The sequence below is a fragment of the Rhea pennata genome, chromosome 11 (assembly GCF_028389875.1).
Source record: "Rhea pennata isolate bPtePen1 chromosome 11, bPtePen1.pri, whole genome shotgun sequence".
Taxonomy (NCBI): domain Eukaryota; kingdom Metazoa; phylum Chordata; class Aves; order Rheiformes; family Rheidae; genus Rhea; species Rhea pennata.
In genome coordinates this window covers 13,215,093-13,228,042 of record NC_084673.1, presented here as the reverse complement: position 1 = coordinate 13,228,042, position 12,950 = coordinate 13,215,093, and positions in this window count along the sequence as shown.

Below are 12,950 nucleotides of genomic sequence, written 5' to 3'. Positions count from 1 at the left end.
TGAAAGGCCCTAAAGGACTACAAGTAAATGCTGAGTGCAGGGAAACTGTGATGCCATACGGAGCAGCATTCGGCACTGCTGTGTGAATGCTGTATCAGCACTTCATTCCTTGAGGTTTTTGGAGGAGTTATGGTAAAGTTATGGTAAAGGAGGGTGCTGAACATTTCCACAGCAAATGTTATTGGATTGGTTGCAAAAGACCTTGAAAGTGAAGACAAGCCAGACAAGCCATTTATATTTAATGTAACAAAGATATAAGGGAGCTTGTAGAGGTATTCAAAGCGTGGCACCAAAGTGGCTAGGAAAGCAGTCTTCACAGTTGCATTTTGAGACTCTTTGGGTGGGATGCAATGATGTTTTCTTACAGAGAATGCTACCGAAATCGAGACTGAGAGAACAAGAAGTTGGATGAGAGTTTGCATAAGAAAAGCTAATAGTAGCTTCTGCTACTAAGCAGAAGGAAGCAGGGAGGGTTGTGAGAAAGCTCTATCTGAACCTCTGGAAGAGGACTAAATTGTATGGACAGCAGGATGAGAAGCATGAGGAATTGTAGTGTTAATTGTAGTACCACGAAAAGAGAGACTAGACAGAGCTGTTTTCATTTTCTCTGGAAGCTATACTCCAAAGAAATTTATATATTAAAAGAAAAATTGTTCCATTTTAGGAGACCTCCCACTCCTCCAGGAATTTTAAAATTACCTATTGTTGGGAAACTAATGAATAATAACAATGCAAAATAGTTTCAGTGTTTGAATTAAGTACGTTTTGCCCTCTCCCTCCTCCCCATCAAAAAGATTTTTTTTTCTCCTGGGGACTCAAACTCTTGTGTTTATCACTCAGCCATGTCTTCCCAAAGTAGAGCCAAGACCTGCAGCTAGTGCTGTAACAAGGAGGTGGGCTAGGAGAACAGTCTAGCAGGAGCTGACTCTGGAAGCCCAGCAGGGTTTCCTCAAACTCTGCTGATACTCTTTTGAGGAAAACTGACACTTATCCATGAAACTTGCCCTTCCAGAAAACTACGGTTTCAAAATGGGAGTGATTGAATTTAAATTCCAACTGCTTCTACAGACAGGGACTGCATGACAAGCTTCATCCTTTGCCAGGACACCAGGCAGCAGAGAAATAGGCCAAGATGGTGTTTTGGGCAGAAGAAAAGTTATGACTATGCTGATTTATTCCAGCTTTGGAATTAGATCTTAAATCCCACCAGGAAATGGAAGTCATGATAGCTCTGAAATATTTATTGGTCTTTTTTCTTATTCTCTCTTCTTCTGTAATTATAGTAAGGTAGTAAACAACTTTACTCACAATTAAGCAGATTAACTGTAATGTTTCAAATTTAGCTCTCTAGTCCTTTGCTCTTGCAGATTTTATCTAACTGCATGTGTGTTTACATGCATGCCTGAAGATTTACCATCGTGATGCTCATTAACCTGAATAGGGGCCATGTGGATAATTTCCTGTAAACCAAGTTGAAACCTAACTTTCTTATTAACCTCAAAGATAGTCATGGGGCTAATTGATGGCAACCAGGCAGGCGACAACCTCAATATGTTGTTTGTAAATAGGTTCTTGTGATTTCCCAGACAAGCCACTTGTATTTCCCTCAGAGGTATCCAAAATACATAGTTGCTATGGCAACTATTTTAAAATACTTTAAAAAACATAAAATACACAAATCATTATAGTGTGTAAGTTATTGCCACCTTGATACTGCTGTGATTTATACATGTTTTCATGAAGTAGGTTTTCAGCATGAATATGTAAAGTTATGTAAGAGTTCAGAGACTTTCCTATTAGGTTTTCTTTTCTGATCTTATTTTGTTTACACCAGTAGTCCTTGCTACTAACATAACTCAGGAGGAGGAAACCTCTCTGCAATTTGGATATGCCATTTTGACTTTTAAACAGGATAGAGTGAAATTGTACTGAATTCTGTTGCAGCTTCTTCTAGGGTAGCAGGAAGCGGCTAATGGAACCATGCGGTGTTTTTCCTTAAGCCTCCCGTTCTCCTGTGTAGGTGGGATTGTTACCAGAGATCTGGGAGCTGCACCTTTCTCCTGCCTTTGTCCCACGCTAATGTTGGCTTGGGTGACTCAGCCACATGGCCAGGAGCTTGAATTCTACCTACAAAAAGCACAGTAGAAAGAGCTGAGGCCAGGAAAAGGGTTTGTTGCTTGGGCTGGTGGGCAGCAGCTGGTGAGCTGGGGCAGCAGCCTCCATGTGCCTGGGAAACAGTTGCGGAGAGCGGGCTTCTGGGTTGGGAGCTTCTTTCACCAAGGAGATGTGGGTGACTGAAGGAGGATCTGTAGATCAGAGCTTCTAAGGTATGAGCACACAAATGTTTATTTCTACTAAACAACGATTTATATGAGCAAAGTGAAAGTACATACCCCTTTAAAACATGAATTTTTGATTTTTGCTATTTTGATCCCTTCTTTGTGATTTAATGTTTAGTTCAGGGCTCCTTTTTCAATTCTATCTTAGCAAAATAAAGAAACTTAAGATTCAGCCTTGAGTGACTAGTAGAATTCTCTCTACGTCTATAATTGTTATAGGACATACATTTAAAAAGCACTAAGTCTCTTCAAAGTCTTTGAAGATTTAAAAGAATGCAACTTGTGCTTGTCTTCAGAGGGAATGGGTAGAACCAGGCAGCTGGAATGTGTAAAGGATGGCATTCTTGTACTGTTAAAAAAAAAAAAAAATCTAGATTTCCGATCTGCAGAGCATATGAGAGCTTCTTTTATTATCAGATCTATAGTTTCTTGGCACAACTCTTGATCTAGTTGCTGTTTGATCTTTAGCTTCAAAAATGGTATCAATACTTTGAAAAAGCTTTCTTCCTAAATATTGCTTAAACAGCCCAGTGAGTTTATACTCCATTTTCAAGAAATTGGTGGAAACTGTCACTGGATTTGCCATTACCGGAGTAGAATTTGACCCATTAGTTTCACTTATATTATGCTTAGCATTTGCACTGTATTGTGGTGAAGCAAGTAATCAGGATGCCCAGCAGTGGTTATTTGCTTTTATTGTCATCCTGATATGGTTAGCAATATGATAGAGTATGATGGAAAATGCTGTATATACTTTCTTTGTGAGATTATTTTTACAAGGTCTGTGAACATCCCACTAGTTTACTAAGCAAAATATCAGAACTTGCAGTTAACATGTTCTTGTCTACCTGTTCCTATGAAAAAAACTAGCATTTGTCATCATAGATACCTGTTCAGTTATACAATATCCCATGAAACACGAAATTCTTTCTTCTTTTGTTTGCTTGGAACACCTGTAGTACCTGAATTTGAAGAGAGAATAGTAAACTGCTTTGATTTTCAGACCACTCACAGTTTCTCTTTTTATCTTCTCTACCATGGGGCTCCACAGTATGTTCTCTTCCTCTGTTTGCCTGATGCTCTTCCAGAGTCCTACCTGGGTGCTTCTTCAGCCAAGCACTAGGCTTGAATAATACTGGGCAGGTGTGCACTTGAAAATATTATTTTCTTCGCTTGTTTTAAATATTTACACCATATCAGTTGGGGTTGAGGATAGTGCCAAAGCTTTAATTTTAGTCTTTGGTGTTGTAACATACCTCCATCTCCTTGTTAGTGTTCTGAAGTCCTTAGTTACGGAAAAATGTTTCAATAGTGTTTTTGTTTGTTTGTTTGTTAAAGATGTAAGTAGAGATTCATGGAATGGGAACTTGATATGAACTCATTTTTGGTGGATTTATTTCCTAGGTTTGAAATACTGTTTTGTCAGACATGTCCCATCCCTGAATACTTTTGAGGAGGTTCATAGAAGTTTTACAATCACTGCACGCTCTCTCTTCAGAGAGAGTCATTAGCAGGAATAGGACATAAATATTGCAACGTGTTTAATCAGTTTGGATGTCTCGTGTAACTCTGATGGCAATGATGATGGCAAAAAGGTAAACCATGTCTGGTTTTCTACGCAAGATGAAAAGTGTGAGACTGAGAGACTCTCTTGGGGGTATTTAATGACTGTTCTTCAGAAGAGGTGCAAACTCACTGAATAACCAAGTTATGCTGTGTTGTCCAATCAAATCTCCTGTTCGGTGCTAGAGTGAAAATGGGGGCTTTGCAATTTCACAAAGCAGACTAGGGAGAAAAGCTGAACATATCAAATATCCACATCTTGAATTAACCTCAACCTTTGAAATAAAATTTGCCTGTGTAAATGAGATCAAACTTTGCTCCAAGAAAAGATTTTGAAGACTTTCCAGCATTAAGTGAATGAAGAAAAAAGAGGGAGTGAGAGAGAGAGAGACAGTTGGTACATAAATGAAGAAACCTTCTCCAAGCCATAATCCTGTTTATCTAGTTTTATTGGTAACAAGGATAGCTGGATTTAGAGCTGAAGAGCTGGTTCTTCAGAGAATTTTAAAAAGCTTTTTCAGAAACTAGATGGGACTGTGTAATGCATTGAGGGACTATATGGCAGTTTTCTTTGAAAAATCAAGGATGGGAAGTAGAAACTCAAAGGCGATGAAGGAATGACAGCAGAGTAGGTACATTGGAACAAAAGTGTCTGGGATGGAATGAAAGAAAATGCTATAGGTCTTTGCATGGGAATTTTGATTTTGGTGAGATATAAAATACAGTTGAGAACATCCGTTAGAAGGCCAAAGTAAAGGAAAAGGATTTTTTTTTTCTTTTTTGCTGTTTTGTATTGTAGGAACGTACGTGCATGTGTCTACTGTTTCTAACGTGGGAAATCCCTGAAGGTATGGACACACTAGAATGCCATTACAGTGACTGACAGACTTAGAGTAAGTCTTCTATTATATATTCCTGTAGTTGGTCCACACAGTCTATTCTGCAGCCCCCGAAGAGGTCTCCTGAATACAAGTTAGGTCTGAAAGTGCTTCCAAATTCAGATGTATTTAGAAACACTTGTAGCTGATGCATTTTAAGTAGTGCCACTTCAGCTTGGATAAACAAACAGCCTGAAAACACACTATACAAAAGGAACTGCCTTATTATTTTGTTATTACAAAATAATTTTTTACTCTAAGTCTGTCAGTCACTGTAATGGCATTCTAGTGTGTCCATACCTTCAGGGATTTCCCACGTTAGAAACAGTAGACACATGCACGTACGTTCCTACAATACAAAATTATTATTTTGTTATTACAAAATAATTGTAATCATTTTTTCTAAGAAGCTGGATGTTGCATATTTTCTATCCTGTGTCATGAAAGCTTGAGTCTGTTCTCATGTCTGGTTTTCTTTCCTTGGAGTTGTTCTTATAAACCCTTGCTTCAGCATGGAATTTGCACCTGTGCTTTAAGCATGTGATCATTCCCCTTTGGGGGAGATGGAGAAGCAGAGAAAAGATGATTATATCCTTCAGTGCTGTGCTGGATTGGGACCCTGGCAATGCTTTTCAATGGTTTTTTGGCCTTGGATTTGCTGGAATGTGTTCTGTGACTTCTAGAAGGAAGTGATTTACATTTCATCTGCAGCCTTATTCTCTTTGTACACAGCATCTTGTCCTGAATTTTTATGACTGGTAATAGTCTTTGCTGAAGAGAAAATCTACTACTAGGGAAAAAACATTTGTGGATGGATTTGTTTTTCACCCTGTGCTCAGGAAAAAGGAATGCAGATACGCTATTTGCAGCTGCAAATGTTTGTTGTGTAAAGCTCATTAGCAAAAAATAAAATAAATTACATACCCCTTTTTTAAACGGCAGATCGTCTTGCAGTAAACTCACTTATGTAGTCAATTATGCTAAGTGTACAGAGGGAAACATATGGAAGCTAATCCAAGGGAAAGTATATAATGCCATAGTACTTGTCTAAGCAAGTGCCTTATCTTTAGCACTAATTATAGAGCTACCAGTCTTAATTCATCTCCCTCTTCCTGGTTTTGTGGACAGGAAATGATTTACTCTTTAGCTTTACTTGAATTGGTCATGAGAGAAGATGGGAAAAAGTAACTTTTATGGTTGCTACCATTGTAAAATTATTCAATGTTTGTGAAAATCATGAACTGGATTTAAGATGCTTTCCTAATGTGAGATAACTGGAAAATAACTGTTTCAAAAGTGAGTTACCACAATCAAAGCAACACATTTAGGAATGAGATGAAAATGGCCCAAAGTTTACATCACAAAAAATGTCACTTACGTGTGACTCAGTAATTGCAGGCAATTCACATCTGGCCTGAATATTATTCACGGGACCTAGCAAAGTAAACTCACATCAATAAGACTAGTTTGTGTTGATTCTGGTAATGCTTTTAGTATCGAAATCGTGATAGAAAAGCTATGGCAACAAAGGGGAGAATGAAATTACTAGAGAGCATTTTCGCAATTCTCCACGCTCTCTTTGTTCAAGGAGAAAAAAAAATCTTGTTTCACTCCCATTTGATGTTGCCAGTTCTCTTGAAGATTAATTTTGGACTGGCTTTATTTTTGCTGGAATAATAACTTAAAGGTAAAGTGAGACTGTGTGAATGCATTGAATGGAACATCCTGTTATGACAGCGCCTCAGAGAGCAGCAGCTTGAACCTGAACTTGTTGATAACTTAGGTCATCAAACATGTGGACAAGAAAAGAAGAAGGGCACCTTAACACTTGTACAGGTTTGCCAGGTCACACTGCTAAAGCCTGCCTAACTTGCCTATTTTCATACAGAATTTTCTGCCTCTTTTATAAGAGGTGGTACTCTGCTTCTGTTTTCTTGAAACTGCCAATGTCCACAACAAGAGACAACAAACAGTCCTGTTCATTTTTACAAACGTAATTTCCCCTCAACCTGTTCCACCTAGTACCTTGACTGAGACTGAGGGGGATAAAATATGTGCTTGAATGAAAATTAGAATTACACAGCATATGTAATGAAGCTACTGTGAGGTATCTTTAATTCTGGTGCTTTTTAGAGCCTCATAGCTTGACTTTGCAACAGGTTAATAATATTCAGAAGTATATATAAATCTTAGCTCTAAAGGTCCAATATTCACACAGTGTGATTACTAGTTGAAAGTATATTCACTTTGTTTTAGGTAGTGGAAAATATTTATTATCCAGCATAGTTGTGTGGGGTTTTTTATTATTTTTTTAGATAGGTTACTGTATGCTAACATACATATATGCATTTTTGTTGCCTGGCTTTTTTTTTTTTTCAAATAAAAGGTTTAAAATAACTTTCTTCTAGAGTAGAGTCTGAAATCAAGTTGGTAGCCAGTCATACATTCTAGCCATCAGCTGGTACCTGTAAAGCATTATGAACTGAGTAGTGCAGCTTTCTCCATGAAAAGGTCTACATATTGCAGCTTAGATTTTGATACAGTTTCAGCCACCGCGTTCCAGCTGGTATAGTGTGAAAACTAAGAAAATGAAACATAAAACTGGTCAAAAACCTTCTGACAAAACCTTTTATCCAAGTTGGCAAATTGAATTTTTCTACCTAAAAGCTTGTCAAATTCACTTTGACAAAAAAAAAAGGGGGGGGGAGGAAAAAAAAAGAAATCTTTCGGTTTTTTTGTTCTGATTTAACATTTTAGAACAAAGCACCTTTTCTATTTTCATTTGAAAACTGAATTGCTTTTCATTTTGAAATATAACTTTAAATATGTAACTTTAAAGAAGAGTCCAAACATTTTTATTTACTTAAAATCATTTGCAAAATTCCTTCTACAAAGAATTTTGAAATTAGGGGTAGAAAGACAGTTAAATCTTGCCTAAGAAAGAGAGTTAATTCCCTCTAACTGGTGCCCAGAAAAATTACCAATGTCCTCTTGATTCGTCATTCACATCAGGGTGACTGGAGAGCTATCCTTGAGAGCAACATGCAACAGCAGCGTGTCCACTGCTTGTCCAGACAGGCCGTGCACTGTCTTTTGGCAAATTCTCATGTTGTAGCTGAGCCTCTTGCTTCCTGGCTGGCATCCCCTGCCGGCAAAGTCACGCTGTTCTCACAGGAACACTTTAATCTGTTTACCCAAGTAGTATACTGACTGATATTACCACTGTCGTGAAACGGTGGTGGTGTGGAGTGGGACCGGGCTCGCCCTGCTCGGCGATGGGGCTCGGAGCTGGCCTTCAGGTAGGACTGGCTCAGGGCTCAGAGCACCGGCACGGCTGGCCTGGCCTTGGAAGCTGAGGCCTGAGGGAGAAAACGTGCGCTTCAGTCTGAGAGCTGCTTTTGATCCCAGAAGGTGTTGAACTGAAGATCCTTGTGGCTGAGTGTCCTGTCTCTGACAGGCTATCAGCAGATGTCAGGGAAGAGTGTAAGAACAGGCCTAGCATATATGTTATCCCTCTCCCACTGGACTTTCTCATTTCCAGCCGTTTCGGGCACAGGCACTGCCTGAGCCTGATGTGGTACCTGTGGATTCATTATCTTCCAGTCACCTACTAACAACACGTGATTTGAACCTCCATCTTCTTGGCTTTGCTTGATGCCTTACAGGCCTGGGGGAAGGTGTGAGTGATCACTCCCCCCTCTAGTCATCTCTCTCAGACCAAAGAGTTTGTCACTGCATAGATGTAGTAATATCGGAAAGGCTGTATGTGGTGGATAAACGCGACACATTTGTATACGTGAAATAAAATCAAATTACATTAGTTCTGAAAATCTAGAACATGCATCAGGAGGATGGTTACTCGTCTTTAAGAGAATGAAACTTGCTAGTTTTAGGTGCAGAATTGTCCAGTTTCAAATATGCACTGAACTCCCAGATTTGGCAGCTTAATGACCTCTTACCATTCTGCAAAATGTGGGTATTTTAACCAGATAGATGGTCATATTAACCTCAGTTTCAGTTACGGAAGTTGTTGGAATTGCTTGTATTCATAGGGAAGAAAAAGAAAAGGAAATGATACAAAATAATCTGACTCTTCTGGTTTGAACTGTCATTACGATCTTCTACATGCCCTCTTGACTATGCAGTGCAGGAAAAACAAGTCTGCCTTATTGTTGCTGTATTCAAATAACATCCTCAGCTCTTATGGCTCTTTTTTGTGTTTGATGGTTCTTCTCAAGACACTGCTCCCAGGCTCTTGTTATTATAAGAGAATCTCAATTTTCATAAAAGAAAAAAAATCCTATAGCCTCCTTGACGGTGGAGTGAAACTCTAAGTATGCTCAGTGTACTTCAAAAGGTTTGAAAATGAAAGGCTAATAAAAAGTCCAATTAAAGCAAATCTCAGGATTTTGTGAGTGCTGGCCTTAAAAAATTTTTCAACAGTTAGCAATTTTTCAGGAATTACCAATCCTATATAAGCTCGGGATACTGCTGTGAGTACTGGTATCTAAGGATCTTGCAGTTTCACAGCTGGAAACTTGAGTAGACTCTAAATGAAACATTTTACAATTAAACGATCCTTCAAGCACCCTTCTTCAGCTTTCTGCCTTTTAGATCTTCACTGTGAAGCAAAATCCTGCATTTCTCTTGAAAGAGAAATAAGGATGGGGGGAGGAGAGAAAAATTAAGATTCAATTGTGAAAAGAAATTCTGATTAAGTAAATAGGCCTCTTTCTCTTTCCTAATCTTAGCACAAATGCTGTTTAATAAGGTATTAACAATATTCAATTAGTATCAGTCTATACACAGTGCTACAAATGTATTTATATGATGTCATTCATTCAAAGTATTAAAGGTGTACTTATCAGCCGGTGCTACAAAACTATGTCAAATATATTTGTCTCACAAACATTCAGAAAAGCATCAGTAAAGTGTTCCCATCTGCTGTATGATCAGACTAATTTTACTTTATATCAGCATCAGCCTTCCTATTAAAACAATCACTTTAGATCAGGAAAGAAGGACACATTCGTATCTGTCGCTTTCTTTAATTTGCAGCATGACTACTCTGTAGTTTTTGAGAAATGGTCCCTGAGCTACAAACAAACACTGCCCTACTATTCTGGGGATTCACACTTGAACTATTTAGTTGCTTCATGGATTTTTAGTGATGTTGATTTATTCAGCAGCTATAATTGAATAGGAAATACTAGTACCCAGCAGCTTTGAAATTCAGAACATTTAATGTGTAGTCGATTTGACAGGAAAGCTGGATGAGAATTCCAGACTCAAGGAACAATGCAATTTATTAAATTATAGCAATAAGTACTGGTTCCATAAATCTTTTTGATCCATTTACTCCATATTAGGAATATTGATGTGACCTTATTACCTTACATGAAATGCAGTGATGTTTGCATTTTAAACACAAATGAGGTGACAGTTCTTGGATATCTCTTGAAGCAATAAAAAAATATTCTGGGACTTTCCCATGAGACCACTGTGTGTCAATAATTCAAATTCTGAAACATCTGTGACCCTTAAGGTTTGTAGACCTTTACTAGAGATAAAGGAAAGGAGATGTTTTAATTCATGTGCATATCCATTCTGTGAAGAAAGTTTACCCCACTCTCTTTGATTAGTATACTAGTCTATTGTGTCTGAGACAAATAACTTTGATATTCACCAATTTAAATATACATGTCACTTCCTCTGCATTTAATCATTATGGCAAGCTTTCCTCTAACAAAGAAAAATTTTGAATTAATAAATAAAAAAGGGACAGCTCTTAAATACAGTAAGCTGTTTACTGACCTAGTTTGAGGAGTCCTTTATTGTCTTACTTTTGGTTAAGGAATGAGCAGGATCAAGTTTGCTATGTTATGATCTGGTGAGTTCTCACATTTGGCTTCTCCTCCGGCCAGCCCGGTTTCCATTCCCTTGGTAGTGGGTTACCCTTGCCATTAGTATCATCAGAAATTCAGGAGCTAAGCACACATGCACATTCGGCTGTGCAGAATGCCTGTCTCTGTCACAGCATGCCTCAGTTTTTGAATAGATAGGCTTCCACAGTTCACAAACTAAACTGTCTTAGAAGACAGATCGTGTTCAGATATGTCCCTATCAGCACATACCCTATACAGGCAAATTAAATAACAGCCTCTTTCATATACTATATAACAAACTGTCTCCCTCTATCTTCTAAAATGCTTGGCCATTACTCGGTCATCTGCTGATTCAGTTATTTATAAGGAAGGAGGCTGTAACCTTTCACTTTTGGCCTCTCTGTCTCCAGGGTATTTGATCTACTGCCACAAAAGCCGCTTTACTTCCTGAATCTTTCTTCTTGCAAATCAAAGGTCAGGCAAAATGCTCACTACCTATGATTTAGTTCTGGGTACTGTCTTCTTGGCAATGGTCCTGCGATGAACTTTGCACAAGTTGACTGGGCAATGCACATGCAGCAGGTTTTTGCAAGTGGATTCATTTTTCTTGCATGTTTTGTTGGACAAATCTGTATTTGTCCATTTCTGTGATTTCTTGTGTGGAAATTAGTGTTCTACTACAACTAGCTTCATGTCCTTAGTTCCAAAAGCAAGTTGTATGTTAGTATAGTGTAATAAAAAGGGAATTTCTCTGCTGTATTGGGGTAACAAGGTAAGTTGTTCCAAGAGCCCTCTCTGTTCCGATGTGAGCATGGAGGGATTGCTGCTGTTGCTGTAGCTGCCCACCACAGTGGCATCATCTGGCCAAAACAAGTTGATGACTGAATACCAGAGTTGACAGATTTGGAAACCACACCTCAAAAAGGAACCTCCTGGTGTTTGTTATAATAGCTTCTTTCTCTGCAATCAGTAATAGTAAAGAAATGCCATCAGACAATGCAGTGACCCCCACCTGAAAGTTGCTGTTATAAAAAATAGTACTTGATTTTACATGGCTGTATGCTCAGAGGAAATTTCTTTATCTGTTTTGTGCTGATAGAGCAAGAAATAAAAAGGACTATAAGCCACCTGCTTCTTCATCAACTTTTTCTGCTTATTCTGGACTGTTATCTATACTTGAGCACACCTACTTCAATCTAGGAGATCACTGATACCTTATTTGTCTTAATTTTTGGTGATAATAGTCATAGATGTCTGAAACAGAAAGTAAAATACAAATTTGTAATTATTTTGGGTCTAGAGTAGACATAATGGTGAAGCACTTTGTCCAGCAGAACAGAAAGAATAAGAAAGAAAAAACTTGAATGTTCATTTTCTTCTTCTTTTTATGCCTCTTCCTCCAGCTGTGATATTTGCTACCCAGCTGCTATGCACACAGCTTCTCCCTTTGTCAGTGATCTGTGGTTTATGTCTACAAATTTCAAAGGAAAAGTGTGGAAAAGTTAGATTGTTGTTTGAAGGCACACAGTTTGAAATAGATATTATACTCTCTATAGCTCTGAGGGAAAGTTTTGTTCACAGAGTCCCCAAATACCTGGTGTAAGAAATGCCAATTTGTTCTTTTTCTGTCTAGAGTGCAAAACGAGAGATAAGGTTAACTACCCATCAGTAAAGCTTTGCCTTGGTAGTTTAGCATTACCGATTTCAAGCGTAAATAAGCGGTGTTTTAGGTACCTCAAAAATACATAGTGAAGTGAGGAAAGGCTAAAATAAGCAATTTTTATTCTTGTATTCTTTTTTGAATAGCAGCCTGGCTTATTTACAGGGGATGGAACAGTTCTTAACTTCAGCAGATCCTGCTTGTCAAGCACTGTTGTCTCTATAAAAAAAAAAAAAATACAACAAAGCATTAGAAGTATTGAAGGCCAAAAAAAATAAAAGATATCAAGTGTATAGAGGTAGAGGGGGAAGCCTATGTTGGATGGGCTTTCCATGTCCATACCTATATCTATAAATATGCCTCATACTTCTTGTTAGTTGTAGTTCTCATTTTGAATATCCATCTCCTGCTTTCTGTTGGAAAGAAGACATTCTGTGTAAGAAAGGAATAACAAAGGGAAAGACAGAAAGGCCTACAGAATGAAAATAAACTGGCTAGGGCTGAAATTAATACATGATTCTCTAATCTCTTGAAGACTGTCACTGATGATGAACCCTATTAAACCCTAAAATTAAATCGTTCTCCATTTGACTTTCCTTCTTTATTCTGCTGACATGTTAGAGGT